This window comes from Heliangelus exortis, chromosome 13, assembly GCF_036169615.1.
Source record: "Heliangelus exortis chromosome 13, bHelExo1.hap1, whole genome shotgun sequence".
NCBI lineage: Eukaryota > Metazoa > Chordata > Aves > Apodiformes > Trochilidae > Heliangelus > Heliangelus exortis.
In genome coordinates this window covers 6797766-6811555 of record NC_092434.1, presented here as the reverse complement: position 1 = coordinate 6811555, position 13790 = coordinate 6797766, and the positions used below count along the sequence as shown (strand labels likewise).

Below are 13790 nucleotides of genomic sequence, written 5' to 3'. Positions count from 1 at the left end.
ATAGTGCATTAAGAGATTAAGAGACCAAAGGTGCAGATGACATATATAGGATCTTAGTATGCAGAAGATTTTGCTTTCTAACTTTTAAATATCTCATGCTGGAATAACTGGGGAAAAAAAAAAAAAAAGGCTTTCATAATCAGTATCCCTTTATCACCACATGCAAGGTACTTTGCACTGCCTTTCTTTTGCTAACTCTCAAATGATGATTTAATTCCCACCAAAACAAAATGCTTTAGTGTCCAAGCAGTGTAACAGATTCTAGTCATGTCACAGAACTGCCACAATTGGAAAAGACCTCTAAGATTACTGCCTCCTCATGTGCTACAGGAAACCAACAGCTGCAAGTCTAGAGCAAGGATTGGCTGCTCAGAAGAAAGTACAGGGCACAGTGTTGAAGTCTATTTTCAGGCACACAGAACCTCTTTCTCACTTGCAGAAGAAAAAACAAAGCAGAAGGCAGTTCCTCTCCACCCATGGAAGCAGATCAGTGATTGAGGAGAGCCTGTGGCTGAGGACCAGAGAAGGAAGAAGGGACAGCCCCAGCCACTGAGTTTGGCTAGGAACGTTTTATGGAATAAAACTCAAAGACTAACTTTTTTCTTTGAACATCACACATGTCCACCATGGCAGCCAGCATTCCCTCACAGTGATGTCAGCTCTGTGTTACTATTTTACTCTTCTAGACCGAGGTATCCTCAGTTATAAATCTATAAAGCTACTGGCAAAACAAGTCATATGTTCTGATTTATTGTCTGCTTTGGCGCAGCCCAACAGGACTATACATTAACAGGAAAAAAACCCATGCTGTCTCTATATTTATAACCTTGTCATTTAAACATTTGGCAGCCTTTCAGCTGCTCCATATGTTCACTGTATTAAGCTTTACCATAAAAGGAACTAAGAAGCCAAGTCGAAAGAAAGCTGATATTGTATGGTTTAAAAGTCTGGCAGTAAAAATAATAATAATAAAAGAACCTTTCCTTACCAGCCATTCATGGTACCTCTGCTACTTCAAAGGCCGTGTAATGAAACACCGTCGTCCTTAAACATTGCTGGCAGACTGTCTTCATACACGATGACCTAGAATACACACATCAAAGCTACTGTTAACCTTGTGCTTAACATAAATAGAACAACTTTTTTTCAGAAGGTGACATTGGAAGGTGACAGAATTTATAAACCGGGAAAATTCTAAACCATTTGAGGGGTAGTAAAGAGCAGCAAAGAAATAAACACTTTTGGAAGACAGTTTGGGAATGGTTAGCAATGGGTCTTCCACAATCCTGATGTGATAATGCATCTAGAAACAAACTACATTTAACAGCTTCTCATCATAATACACTAAGTACACCTCCATACACATCTAATGGATACAGAAGTACCTGTCCATAGATGGGATACCTTTTCTCCCAAAACTCCTATCTTTAGACAGAATTGATAGCAAATGCTCTGCTAAGACAAACAACAACAACAAAAAAAACCCCAGCAAAAAACCTCCTCGGGCTGAAGTTTAATCTCCCACCCTTCAGATTCAAAACAGCTTTGCAGGTTTAGAAGTTTGTAGTTTTTACTTAGAAGTTGAATCTTTGTGCTTTGAGATGAAAAATATTTTTTTTACCATCAGCTAATTCTACTTTTTTAATATCACAAGGTTTACTTTTAAAGTATACCCCAAGTACAGGCAAGAGGCTGCTGAAACAACTCCTACTTCTATGCCAGCATCTCCCCAAAGCCCTGTGGTGCTTTCTGAGAACTGGGGGCCTTCATCTGTGAAGATCAAATCAGAATTGTTTCCTCTACTTTCTACTTTAAGATTGGAATCAAAAGTTGTTTGATGAAATGTGCCATGAAACAACATTTGTGACCACATCCAATATAAATAATTATCAATAGGCAGGGCTGCTAATCTTGTACAACCATCATTTGCTTCCTTTGCAAAAACTGAGCCTGGAGCATGATCCCACACTACATGGGTGGGAAAAAAATACAGTTTTTTACAGTAACTTTGACTGGGGGATGGATGGAAAGGAGGTATAATTAATCAAAGGAAAATCTAGAATTCTTTTGAGCTCAATATTTTTTCCTCACTGAGAACTCCCCTAAATTTTTCCCATTATTTTCTATTATTACTCCCAGAGTATGCGAAGAGTTGAAATACTGTGTTGAGCTACCATCCTGGACAAGAGCTATCCAATTATTTCCCATTTCATTGCCCTACTGCTTGTGTCATTTATTGTGTCATTCCTCTGACCACCTTGCCAAAACACATAAGGTAACCGAGCAAGTTTCCAAATTAAGATTTGCTAGAGTCATTTTTAGACCATCCACCTACAACAGTGGATAGTGAATAAATAAAACTTCTGGCACACTGAAAAAAATTTCAGCATAAGACATCCAGAAACAGCTATCCAGATCTATTAAGTGATTCAAACAAATTTCAGTTGCCTTGCCATCCATCGCATTCTTCTACTCTTTTCGATATTAATTTTCTCATGTGAAATATCTAATTATCTTTCAGTATAATCCGTGCTATTCTTTTGGATCATTCAGCAGCTTGTTAAGTGATCTTTTGTAAGAAACTTTTGAATTACTGTCTTAAGTGACTTATATGCAAAAAAGTAAAAATGCCTGATCGTCAACTCTTCCCAGTGGAATTAATCTGCTTTCTATTAAATCAAAGCATTCACAATTTTGATGACATTTGCACATATTTTTTCAGTGTGACTATGGGATAGTATTTAATGAACAAACTGCATTTGATTAGAAAATCATCACCATTATCTCCAGATCATGAAATACATCAGACACAAGTCTGGCATGAGAAAACAGCGATGGGAAAACAGGACCTACGTTAAAACTGCACAGTGTGTTTGCAGCCTTTTCTGCTAATGGATCTGAAAATGAAAGCCTACCACTCCCTATTAAGGTATACTTAGGTAAATATCACTGCAAGACTTTATTATGTCATGTATTACAAAAGCATAGAGTGGTTTGGGATGGAAGCAACCTCCAAACCCTCTGCAATGAGCAGGGACATCAACAACTGGATCGGGTTGCTCCGTGTATCACGTCTGATCACAGCAAGAGAAGAGGCATTGGTACACGTGGATATGATTCATTGCTTTGAAGGAAATACTTAAAACAAATCAGATACATCACAACTTAAATTACCAGGGCAGCAGGTAAAGCAGAACTGACAGATCAGAAACGTTATTAATGCTTGTATACTATTCATTTTTCTTTGACATGCCAAAACACTTTGGAGGAAATTGTTGTTTTAAATACTTGCATATTCTGAAATTCAAAGCAACTTGTCAATGAAACATGAAATCTGTCAGTACTCCCATTACCTCTATGCTTGAAAAATTCATAAATAAATAAATACACCTTCTTGATGTTAAATGATTATCAGTCTAGCTTTTTTTGAGAGAGTGAATGAACTGAGAGTATATGGTAATAAAAGGTGGAAAAATAATCAGAATCAAATTTTAAAAATGCTTAATTCACAAGATAAATACACAAACCAGTTTCAGTAATTGATAGAAATTCAATGGCTTATGATATTATTGATGTGAGTCACTGTCTTTTTTTAAGAGAGAACACACAAAATAATTCATGAGTTTGTACTTTTTCTGAAGGCATAAGAATGTGGCTGTGCTTTCAAGCTGTCTGCCGTTTGTTTTGTGTGATTATTGTGAATACTTTCCAAAAGCTGCTGCTTTTCAAACCAATGCCCTATTGTTTTTTTAAAAATAATACTAAGCTGCATTGGGGGCAGCTTGTATATACACCTCTGTTTATTTTGTATGTGGGACATATTTGTATTTCTTTTATACAACAAGTAAAACTCCAAAGTATATCCAGCTGTTGCCTATATTTTATTAGAGGATTTTTTATGTGTGGACAATTACTGGTTGATGTATTCACCGAAATGAATAGAAGTTCTGCTGCTACTGCAAAAGAATAAACTGCACAGCACTGAGAGCCTTTCATAGTGCTCTTTCTACTAAACTTACTGCCATTATTCCAATATAAAGAACACAATTTTGGTAATGGCGGAACTCTAACATAAAATTTATTATTGAAGTAAGATGCAAAGCGTGATTTCTTTTAAAAAATACTGTTTTAAAATATCAGAGAAGTTGCATCTACATGTATCACTTGTATCACCAAAACAACAACCAATTGTACCCTCCAGGCTAAGTTCTATACTCAGAAAAGCATAAAATCTTACTCATGCAAATTTTTGGTTTTGGGTGGGAGAATACAAGCTAATTAAATAAGTTGATTACAGCCACAAAGGCAATAAATATTACTTGCATCAAAGCCCTCCTTTAAGTTGCTTACTAGTAAAAAACAGTGCTACCAGATAATAACATGCATATATGAGAACTGGCATATGCATATGACTGTGGCATCCCTCCGGAGTTTCAGCTGAGCAGCACGTGCCCATAGGTGGCCTGTGTACATACTGCTCCTTACATCCAGGCAACCTCATATTTCATCCTCATGATTGTTTCTTTATTTTTTTAACAATTGCCAAACAGTGATTCCTCATATCTCAGTACTGTAGTTGTGAAATATCATGACGTTATAAAACAAAAAGACTGACAGTTTGCTTTCAAAAACTGTAACAATATAGACTGTGATTCTCAGAGGAAACTGAAAATACTGAAAAATTTAAAACTCCATTTAAAGAGAATTATACATTTAGGATGCTGTATATATTTAGGATTCTGGTTTTTTTTCTGCAGTACTTGAAGCAAGAGTGTTATTCATTCAGATGTCAAAAGCTGGGAACCACACTGATCTGAATTTGGGTGGTAAAATGGCAAAGTGCTGGATAGTCACACTGCTGTAACTAATACCATAGGCAGAGTAAAGCAGATGCAAGGCAACTATTGTCTTTATGGTAAGTTCACTACTGTTTATAATCATTTTCTACAAAACGGGTAGAATTTATCCTAACTCCCCTTCCTCAAACTGGATTCACAACAATGGTGTCTGTTAGTATCTTCTTTCAAATGAACCTTATTTCTTATTTCTTGTATGGTTGCTCAAGATAATTTAAATTGCCTCTTATCCACAGGCTCTTAAATGTAATCAATATCTACTAACACCATGGACTCAAATCAAAGAAGGGTGACATATTCTTATTTGACCTTTATAAACAAACCCTTTTAGTAATGACACTTAACTGCTGAACATCACCGTTGATGTTCCAACATTATTCATCCTTGGAGAAACTGCAAGCCCATGGAAATCAATGGTATAAAGGACCTAATTTCATCCTTGAAGTATGGATTTAAGATTATGCAATACAGCACTGCAACACCTGCAAGTTTATAAGCAAAACTACATTTATGTTTTAACCCAACAAAACACAGTAACACCCAAACAGCTATTTCTGATCATTCATTTCTGTCTGACCCTTATGCCACTCTCTCCCCATAGTCAACCTGTTTCTTGTAAACCAGAATAAAGAAGTTTCACTGAACTGAGAGCCCTAATGACGTCGGTGTATTTCCTAGAGACTTCTACACTTTCCACACTAATAGTACTCAAACATGTATAGACATCCAAGAGGAGAATTTGGCCATGTTTTACATAATCTGCATAGATGAAAAATTTTTCTTTCTTTTATAAATACAAGCAAAAACTGCAAAGTGACAAAATCTAAAATTGATGCAGAATAACTTCTTCAATGAGACAACATTTGTCTAAATTAAAAATGACACAATTTCAACATGTAAATCTACAAGAATCTTGTAGATTTAGGGCCCAGTACCTCAGAAACAATGCACATTTGAGCAGTTGGGGCACACTGCTCTGCAAAGATACAGAATAAAGAAATGTTTTCTTCCCCATGTATGAAAGGCATATTAGCTGGTCTTTTACTTTACTCAATGATTTAAGTAGAATTTAAACAAGTTGTTCAGCTAATATACACTGGTTGACAGAGCTTCTTTGTTTTATTTGTTATGATGTAACAAGTCTAACAACCTCTTGCAGCTAAAGATTTATTACCTTGAATTATACTTAACAACTTAGAGTAATGCAAAACATTTTATCTGTGCTGTGTTGTGGACAGTGTTTACAGTCCATGAAAGTCTGTTCTTTAATTTTCATAGTATTAGAAGATATTAGCATCTGAACTGCAATCCTCTGTTTTTTGCTGCTCGTGAAGCAGACAGGAATATGTTCATGCAGGATAAACTTTTTTCTTACCTGAAGTGCATGGAAGAAATGTGAGAATCAGAATACTACTTGGCTCTGTTCTGCTGGAGACTTCTGAACTGAAAAAGAATAAAACAAACAAATTTGGGAAAGAATTATACACAGTGTTTACAATGAATATTGGCTAAACTATGCAAAGCCAAAACTACATTATACCAAATTTTACAATGATCCCTTCAGCTTGCTAGGCTATAAATGTAATATATTTCACTTGCAGAATATACCTAAAATCAGTTTTTCCATGCCTTAGTTCTACTGATACATATTTCATAAATTCTAATTCCATAAAAAATTTTTACTTCATTGGGAACTTTTCTGTTTACAAACAGTTAATTAGACCCACTTCATGCCCTCAGAAAGGAGGGAAAGAAAAAAAGTCAACAGTGCTGCATTTGTACCACAACACAGCAATTAATATTCCTGTGATAATGACATACCCTGCTGTTTACACACAGACTTTTGCAAAGTGTGCAACACCTGTCAGATTTTAGCAGTAAACACTATGGCAAGGAATATGCAGCACTGCTACAGATGGAAGAGAAAAGGTTAAGCAGAGGAAATTCAAACCTCCATTGATTCCTCGCAGACATTTGCTGGAGTGCTGTGACAGGAGGGAAGAGTGGTCTGCACCTGGGCCAGTTCATTCTGCTAAGGGACACATTCCCATCAGTTTTTCATTTGTTGCTCCCCTGTGGACTGCAGGACAGACTGCATCAACTCATTGGTGCACAGCTCAAATACTCATAATTTGGCCAAGAAACAATGTATTAAACCAAATCAATTAAATTACTTGATGGCCAATATGATGTGAATTTTACTGCAGTATCTCATATTATTCTATGAGTTTTCTTTATTTCCTTGTTGAAAATCTCAAGGTAATCACAGGAAGAAAAATAACCAACCATAGAAACAAATATTATCTTTTATAACCACAAATAGATTGCATCCCTAAAGCTCTGAATTACTGCAGTTTATGCTGGATTATTTTGTGCAATTACTTCTTTGATTACCACTGTGATAATGTTGAGATAAATTCTCGGTCTTTCAAAATTAGACCTTCAGACACAAATATGTTTTGGAGAACTGTAAATGATTTAATAGTCCATACATAATAGTAGAGGTAAAAATTGTAGCAGTCCTATAATTGAGCTAATGGAGAATCTGATGGAAAGACAAGATAACAAAGGAGAAATGATGCAGGGAAAATTGCTTCTCTTTGAGTCCAAATGGTAAAAGTAGCCTGAGAAGCTTAGGATTTCATGTGTAGTTAGTTTCAAAAATGAAAGATTCGAATATAATAAAAAGACATTATGTAACACATGGCTAAAAAGAAATAAAAAAAGACAGGAATATTCCACCTATACTGCCATTCTTTAAAATTAGTGCTATCAGGAGGCTTTAACAATTTTGGAAAACTTGCTTGAGAAGTTGTTCTTCTTCACATAAGGAAAGTGTCTTAAAGGGCACGACATTCTTCATGTAGTGAGAGTAATTTGAGAGGGTATTGAGCATGCAAAAATATAAAATAAAGATGCCTGATTATAGGTGAAAAATTGGGTGCTTGTAATGAAAGTTACTGTGGACAATATTCATCAGAATACAATGTCTTCTGAATTATTTTCATATTAAAATGTAAAAAATTCTCCTTCCACAATTTCTCTCAGAATTTCTGATTTTCTTTATAATTTTTCTTTTCATACAGTAGATCTAAGTTTTATGGCATTAGGGGTCACATATTCACGTCTTTTTATAAATAATGCCATTATTTGGAAGAGACATTAAGAAGTAAATAAACTGCACATCAGCCAACACATAGGCTGATTTGGGGTACTGCTTCATTGTATTCCTACTGAACACTCTGAGTCAGTTTCTGCTACTACCAAACCTTTCAGAGGTTTGACTTCAATTTCCACACCTCATAATTGTTGCTGAAAAAAATAATCATCTGTGTGCTTGCTTGAAGGGGCAGAGGACAATGGAGGGAAAGAGAGGCATTTGCCAGAGATGGTGTCAATATTAATGCTTTGTAGTCAAACCATTCATCTACATCCTCAGTAACATTAGCTTTCCCTAAATAAAAGGAATAAAATTTTGTGCACATATGAAATGATGCTTGCATTTGAGCTACAGTTTTCTGTACCACTTCCTGAGCATACAGATGAGATGCAGTTCTGATCCCAGTGCTGTAAGAGGACTGCAGCAATACTGTCCCCAAAGGTAACAAAGGACTATTAGCTATGCACTTGTGGCCATAGGGACTCTGGATGGAACCTCTGTAATTAAATATTTTGTTTCTCAAACTCTTTCAGTATGTATATGGCCTGTTCAGTGGATACTTTTTACATAGAGATGCTCTCCTCTTGCTGGTTTAGACAGGTAGTACAAGCTTCAATGCCCCTGGTATGTTTGCCCAGTTCCAGGAACAACGTGCAGTTATTACTATGTGTAATGACAGCAAAAAGCCTTTTCAGGTTAATACTCTTCTAACCTTATATAATAAGAATTAATGTATGGTGCAAGTCGCTCCACAGACTTCAGGTCTCATATGGTGTAAAGATGTCAGAAATCACTCCCCGTGCAGCACAAATTATGCAATACCCTTACTCTGTCACCTGCCTTGGCTTGGAAAATGTTCTGTGTTTTCCCAGAACTGCTCTCTGCACACCCCAACAGGCAGCAGAGTCATCACCTTCTGTTAGAAATGCAGCGTGGGGTTCCTTTCATTGCAGCCTGGCTGTCATATTCCAGGGGGTGACTTGTCACCGAGTGCAACAAAATAACAGTGGGAACACAATCCCATGTGATGTGACTTCAGCTTTGAAGAAATGGATCATTTTGGTAACAGCAGGTCGGAGGAAGAAATTACCCATAAAACACTGCTATTTGCTGCTACCTGAAGGCTGAAGTACTGTGTACAACGGGTGTTAGTTTGTCAGGAGCAACCCTAGTTAAACACCACAGAAATTATTGTAATACTTTTGAAACAACATTGAGGATCTAAACAGTGAAAACATTCCAAAAAACCTTCCACCCACATACATCAATTCAAATGTTTTACTTTTCTTCAGGTATTTATTTAAACAGGTAGAAAAAGGAAAAATACCCCACTACACTCTATTGCCACTCAAAATAAACGGATTACCTGAATTTTAAAAATAAGGAACTTATTGTGCCTTTAAATTAATCCTATGGAATACATATGCTCTTTAGCTAATACTCCAGCATGCAGCACAGGGAAGAGTCATTTTATGGACATTCATAAGGCAAAAATTTGCCAGCCAAAGCAGCCAAGATTGTAATGCTGACTATTATTTATGAATGAAATCAAGCAAGGACTTGCATACATACACTTCTCATGCTGGTACATGTTATAACTGTGATAGCTCATATACCAGATAACTTTTTTCCTACTACTCATGGACTGAAAACACTACTGAAGTGCTGGGTGCAGGGACACTGTTCATTACCTCACCCATTTTTCAGTAGAAAGGGAGCAAAATATTGGAAAGGAAGTAGATCCAAATCATACATCATGTAAAGAAATGATCCATCCTGACCACAGCTGTGGAGCTCTGGCACATGGGTGCTCGTGTCTGCTGGATCAGCAGTCTCATATCTGTTGTAGAGATTATCTTCAGCTGCTTCACAGTGAAGTGTTTTGATGCCCACTGGCACAAATCACCAAAATAAATCCTCTTCCAAAGAGGATCACTGACAGCAGCAGAGGCACCACTGGCACATCCACCCCCCAACCAAAGGAATATGGAAGTTTGCAGTCCCTACAGGAACCAGAGGCAGCCTGCTTGGGCTGGAGCTGCAGGAGCAACAGCAGCACAGGATCTGCTGCTACAGCAAGGAAGGGATTCCCAGAGCTCTGGGTGCAAGGGAGAGGCTTAGGAGGATTCTTAAAGCTATGTTACAATTGCTCCCTTCACCAAATCAAACTGTAGCAAAATACTGCAGTCACTCAGGTACATCACAGGACACAGTTTTCATTAGAAACAAAGTACTTACTACTGAGGCAATTTTGAAATTCATTGTATCAAGCTGCCTAGAGCTGCAGTAATCACAGCAGCCATTTCTGCTTGCAGTGTTCAAGCAGTTTTAGAGATACTGGGCATCCTTCAAAGCAGATAAGAATTTACGGATGTACTTCACTGATTTACAGATAGTGCTTAAGCATCTGAAAAGCACCCTGACACCCTGCTACTAAGGATGGACAGAGAAACCACACTAATTCTGCTAACAGGATTCCATTACATCTGCAGGTTGTTTGTTAAACCATATCAAGAAAACAAGCCTGGGTAAAAGTCTCATTAGTCTATAATAGGGGTGTATGGTTTTCATATAAATTTCTTATAATAAGACTATCTGCTTTAATTACATTATTGCAAAGTTCTTCAATAAAATGAATGGCATTTTGCATGTTAGAACCACACATGTATATAATATAAAATATATTTTTGTCGTTTTTTCTTTTATTAAGCAGAATTCAAAAGAACATGAATGCCCCACAGTCTTACTTTGATTTAATACCTTGAAACAAGGGAACTGGCCGACAGCATTCAATAAGTTAAATGGCTGTGAGTCACCAAAGGACATCAGTTGGAGATTTTCTGGTCTATCAGACACAATTCAATGAAAAAAAATCCCTGCATAACAATTTCAGAGGTGGTTTTTGTTTGTTTTTTTTTTTCTTCTTTTGTTGTGTGGTTTGGTTTTCTTTTTGTTTTTCCCCAGCTAAATTAAATGGTTCTAAAATTCAGATTTTACTCAGGTTACTTTTTGGATTTTTTTTCCATTATACTCAGATAGCAGAATGTTTATAACTGGTGTTATAACTTGTAATGAGAAAAATAGCTAATCACAAGAAGCAGCATTCAGTATTTAAAGGAATTTGACATCTGAATCCATGAGAGCTTTTCATGATCAACATCTTAGTATATAGACCCTTTCCACTGGTTGCCTAAATACGGATCTAACCACAAAAATCAATGACACATCTGAAGTTTAGAAAAGATACTTATGTTTCCCACACTGAAAATTCTGGCATCATACTGTGAATCCATTTATAAACACTATTGCAACAGCAGCAAAACACTGAATTTAATTTTACTAACACTGTAACCAGTGCAAGATATGCAAATGGCATCTTGAACACTACTGGCAGTTAAAGCAGCAAGTTTTGCATTATATCATGATGGTTTTTAAATAGATTTTAAAAATACTAATAAGGTATGCTAACTTGAATAAAATTTCCTTTAAAAAAAAATACTCATAATTATTCAGCAGAAAGATAATTAAAATTTTGGAGAAAAAAAAAGTATTTAAACAAAGCAAGCATTTATTCCATGTGTTACAGCCATAGAGCATAAACTTGCAAACTTCAATTCTGGTTGTATTTCAAATCTAGTTAATTCAGGTAAACAGCATTGTCTATTTTGGTTTATGTTTATGACATCTCTGTCTTTTCCTTCAGAAATAAATACTACATAATCACAAAAAATAAGTTTGTTTTTTCTATTAGTATTTCCCCTGTGGGATCCTGCAGTATAAGACTGTTTATCATTTTATGTTCACCTGAATTACTGTGACTTACTGTTTTTCAATAAAAATTGTTTGAACATCCATGGTATCATGATGATACATCCAGAGTTTCTCATCAAGATGTCAGGACAAGTTTCCACTAGAAATTAAAGAGCCTGCAGGGAAATAAAAAGGAACAGAACTGAATTTTACACTAAGCCATTCTTGTTCTATCTGTTTTCCCCTTCATATTCAGAGGTGACCATACAACCTTGCCATTAGATTGACCTGTCTTATACTGAATGTTTAAAATCTTTAGAGTACTGATACAGAATTACTGCACAGATACTGAGCTGCAATGGAGGTTAACAAAAAGAGAAAACACTGCTTGAACACAGATGTTTGGGTTTTGAAGCCCAAATATAGCTGACATTCTACAGATAAACCCAGATTTCACCAAGTCTAAGGGATAAGAGACAAATATTCCTCCTTTAATCTGATTTGGTTTACTCACTGGTATTCAGATAAGACAAAAGCATAAAAGATCAAGGTCCTACCTTCTGAACCATTAAACAGTAACTTTTTTTTTTTTCTTCTACAATACTTGGAGTATTTGTGAACCCAACAGAAGGTAAATCTTGTATATAACAGGGATTTTAGGAGTTACTACCAATTGCTTGTTTAAAATATTAGGTGTAGATTTTAGTGATTTTTCATGAAAATTATGCCAACTACTTAAAACTCACTAGTATATATATATATATACTAGTATATATATATATATATAGAATTACAAATGGAAAAGAAATACAAACCACACATTCATATGCAAGCTATTACATCAAGAATCTAATCCAAACAATAGCCTAAAAAAGTCTGAATTAAATCTGGCATGCTATTTTGCTCTTATATGGATTTTCACCATCAATTTTGAATTTTCATGTCTCTGTTTTAAGAAGACTCTTAAGGAGGAGTATCACCTAAGTGCAAATTTTGAGGCTGAATTTCCTTCAAAAAGTGATTCATCAAAAATTGCACAAATATGGTTCTTTTTCCTATAGTATTGTAAGAAACAGCTCTTGGACTGAGCATTTCTCACTAAAATAGTGAGAATAAAATAGAAATATTATTTATTTTAGAAATTAGTTAGAAGAAAAAAGTTTGCTTAGGTGATGTTTAAATACTGGTGTTTTGCATATGGTGGGCAACATAAAGAATATTTTAGACAAAATGGGTTAAAATCACAAATGTAACATTTTAGACAGCCATGGCCAAAACTGTCTTGAGAAGTGTTAATCTAAACACAGGTTATGACAGTCAGGTCAGCCAGATTCAGGATAAAGTATTACACAAAACACATGCACACTAGAATTTAACTGCAAACACATGATCTAGAGTTTTCTGTATTTCTTTCTCTTTGTGACTCCTCATCCCGGTACAAACTTTCATTTTATATTAATACATTACTTATTTTATTTTGGTTTTTTTCAAACTTAAAATTTACATGACAGAAACCATACTGGAAACTGAAGTCAGCCTCAAGTTCACAAAAAATTAATAAACCCTTACTTAACTGTCAAAGTTAGTTCTAGTTTAAAGTTTCCTATTGTAATCCCTGTCTGACACTAATCTAAATATTTTAATTACTTGCTCTGTTAATAGCAGCTTACAGGCTCAGAGCAGTGGACTGTACACTCCAGTATGCAATGCTGTTAGCTCCTAAATTAGAAAGCAATCCTCTGATCTGCATGAAATTAAGTCTATTTTTAATGAAATTTTAACCAAAATCTTTCATCAGGGATCTCACACATTGAATGCTTTAACTTCCTTTTCTCTAGGTGTTCCAACATACTTGCATACATGTTTCTGTCACAGCAAAAACGTGGTTGATCAATTGCACACATTCTGATTGTGTCACCCCAGATGCTGGGCATCTCATTTCTATCTTATTAAAGTCAACATTGCAGTTCTTCTCTCAGCAACCTTCATAAATTTGCACCTTGCTACTTATGTTTTCTGTCTCT

At 35.7% G+C, this 13790-nt stretch overlaps 1 long non-coding RNA gene across 1 annotated transcript; it reads right to left on the bottom strand.

Annotated features, from left to right (window-relative positions):
- Nucleotides 1-984: 984 nt before the first annotated feature.
- LOC139801823 (uncharacterized) lies at nucleotides 985-11936 on the bottom strand. Its single transcript, XR_011728339.1, has 3 exons — nucleotides 11840-11936; nucleotides 6232-6294; nucleotides 985-1083 (listed from the first exon to the last, which is right to left on the bottom strand). It is a non-coding gene; the product is annotated as an uncharacterized lncRNA (long non-coding RNA).
- Nucleotides 11937-13790: the final 1854 nt, after the last annotated feature.